This window comes from Alligator sinensis, unplaced genomic scaffold, assembly GCF_000455745.1.
Source record: "Alligator sinensis unplaced genomic scaffold, ASM45574v1 scaffold1023_1, whole genome shotgun sequence".
Classification (NCBI taxonomy): Eukaryota; Metazoa; Chordata; order Crocodylia; family Alligatoridae; genus Alligator; species Alligator sinensis.
In genome coordinates this window covers 283,853-286,814 of record NW_005842373.1, presented here as the reverse complement: position 1 = coordinate 286,814, position 2,962 = coordinate 283,853, and the positions used below count along the sequence as shown (strand labels likewise).

At 49.4% G+C, this 2,962-nt stretch overlaps 1 protein-coding gene across 1 annotated transcript in view; it reads right to left on the bottom strand.

Annotated features, from left to right (window-relative positions):
• The window catches only part of ENOX2 (ecto-NOX disulfide-thiol exchanger 2), a 203,984-nt gene extending 203,763 nt beyond the window's left edge, over window positions 1-221 (bottom strand). Inside the window, exon 1 of the mRNA XM_025210807.1 lies at window positions 161-221. The gene's annotated coding sequence lies outside the window, so the exon portion shown is untranslated. The remainder of the gene's footprint in view (window positions 1-160) is intronic.
• Window positions 222-2,962: the final 2,741 nt, after the last annotated feature.

Below are 2,962 nucleotides of genomic sequence, written 5' to 3'. Positions count from 1 at the left end.
CCCCGCCGCAGGGGCCGCCGGGCGCTGTAGTTCCTCCGAGCGGCCGCCTTGGCCGCGGGGCGAGGGGGCTGCTCGGTGATGCAGGCAGCCGCGAAGGAAAAAACAACAAAAAAAAGCCTTTTTGTTTTCTCCCGGTTCAAAATTAATTGGTTTTCCCGACCTGCCTCCTACCGTTCCCCAAGTCACTGACTCCCGGAGTCCCCCGGGCAGCGAGGCGCGGGCGACTGCAGCCGAGCCACGATCCGGAGCGGAACTAATCCGCTGCAACAGGCTCCGCTCCGCTCCGCTGCCGCCGAGCTCAACCGCAGTGTTCCCGGAGTTTCGTTTTGAACGCCACAAGGGACCATCCGGCCTGACCATCTCCACGATGCAGGCCAGTTCTTGTAGAAGAGGGAATTATTCCTCCCTTTTACATAATTAAATACCATTGACCCAGATAACACAAGATTAAAATCCAGAATATCTTTTTTTTGACAAATATCTGACCTGAACTAAAAGACCAAGTCCTGGACAATTCACCATGTACTTTGGTAAACCCTTGCAGGGACTAATTATACTGACTCTCATGAATCTGTATCTTGTTTCAGTTTGGATTCTTCTGCTGTATTAGATTGGCCTGTACTGTCAAACATTGTGTAGGCTCTATTAAATTAACAGTACCCTTTAACCTTCTAGTTGATAATCTGAAGAAACCAAGCTCTTCCATCATTATGATGACCAAGTTTTTCAGACCGCAAGTCATTTTATAGGTCTTCTCTGAACACTTTTCAATTTTTTAGCATTCTTTTTTAAATCTAGATACCAAACTGGGCACAGTATCCAGTGATAGTCTCATTAATGTTGTATACTGAAGTAACATACCATATTTTCCCCGCATGCAGCACACACCTTGTTTTTGAAGGGCGATAGCATTGTTTGACTTATATGCAGGAATCCTGGTTTTCACTGTCTAAAAATCCTAAATTCCCTTATAAAACCCCCAATTCTCCAATTAAAAATCCAAAATCCACGTTCTTCTGTGATTAAAATGAAATGCTGCTATATATATAGATATCAGTTGAACACAACATTTTATTGATATATTTACAATTTTAAAGCAATGTGTGTCCCAGCCACCTGCGGAGGGTTCAGGATTGAAAGTATGGTCGGGGGTAGAAAGGTAAGAAAGGTTTATTGATTTAACAAAAAACACAACTACGCGTAGTAACAAGGCAAACAATGACAGACAAAAGCAATTTGCGTCAGCAATTTATCAACAGTCCCCTCTGACACCCAATTCACAGTAAGCTTCTCTTCCCACAAAGTTCAGCAAAGTCAGGCATCCCCTATCAGCGCCGTCTGAGAGGTACCAGGAAGCACCCTAGAATGCAGTTCTGGGGCTCCTCGAGATCTACGGGCCCACTGATCCAGGCAACAGCTAACTAATCCTTTTCACAGAGCTGTATCTTCCTTCTGAATGGTTTCTAGATATTTCAGCTAATTTATAGCTTCTGAATGGTTCTGATAACGTACAACTACTCAGATTCTTTTTACTTCAACTGTCCTTAGACTAATAGCAGTACAAGCTTTGCATTCTTTTGATAAGGTAATTTTAACTACGCCACAGGGCTTTACTACTTCAAGGCTTTGCTAAATTTACTAGCTTTACTTTATACAAGGCTTCACTACATCTTAAACTTTAATTAGGCAACAACATATAGCTTAATCTCTAAATAAATGCAGAAAAACACTTAGTCTAATCTTCATAGAGCCTTCAGCAAGCACCTTTATCACACAGACATAATTTTCAGCTGTCACAAATATGGAAACCTACCAGTGCCTCAGTCATTATAATAAAATAAATTCTAAATACCTATAAATTTTGTCATTTGATTTTGGTTTTATCATGGAAAATCAGAACTACCCTTGGCCCCTTCACTCACCAGTATGCGAGTCAACCTGCGGCTATCTCCCACCCGCCCAGCTGCTTTGTGGTGCTGAGCAGCCCTGATATGCCAGTGCTCTGCCCCTGCTCATGCCAGTGCCCCTCACTCCCAACCCATAGCCTCCATCCCTACTAGTGCGCCTCACTCCCAACCTACTGCCTCCTGGCCCTGCTGATGCCCCTCACTCCTGACCCACAGTCACACCACTCCCCCAGGCCATGCTAGTGCCCCATACGTCCAACCTGCAGCCCCCTGTCCCTTCTGGTACCACTTAGTCACAGCCCCCTCCCCAACTCCCCAGCCCTGCTGGGAGTGGGGGCTCTGAGCTACCCCTGCCCCTCCTGGCCACATGCAGACTTACAGGATGGTGGTCTGTGGGTACAGCCTCCAGCATGAGGTGCATGCAGTGCCCATCCTGCCTGGGCTAGAGCACAACAGCAGCAGCTCCAATTTATGCAGGTGGAGGTTGAGTGAATCCAGCCCGTGTGGGCTGGAGGAAAGAGGAGGGGATGCCTGTGACACCTCCTGCCCCAGGCTGGGGTTCCCTCACTTCGTCTGGTGGCCTGGCCACAGCCCTCCCCAGGCAGCATCTGACAGCCGCCCTGTCCCTGCCCCTGAGAGCACAGGAACTGGCCCCAGTGCTGCCAGCCCAGCCACACAGCTGCCCACCGCCCCCTAAAGACCCCCATTTTTCTGCTGGAGAGGCAGGCACCTCTGGGTAGGCCCTGCTGACAACAGCACAGAGCACCAAGCACTGCCTCAGACCCCCGTGCCCTGCCGCAGCCCCGGCGCCAAGAGACCTTCCCCGAGCCCTGACAAACATCCCAGGCTGCCCCACCCACATCCCCTCCACACACCCTAGCCACACAAACATACACATATGCTGCACACCCCCCCGAGACAGTACCCAAGCCCTGGCCCTCCAATCCGCCCCATAGACTTACCTGAATCCAGCTGCCTAGGCTGCTCCCACCACCCTGCCTAGCTGTATGCTGACCACATGCATGTGGCACCCCTTGTTTCCAGTCACCCTCCCC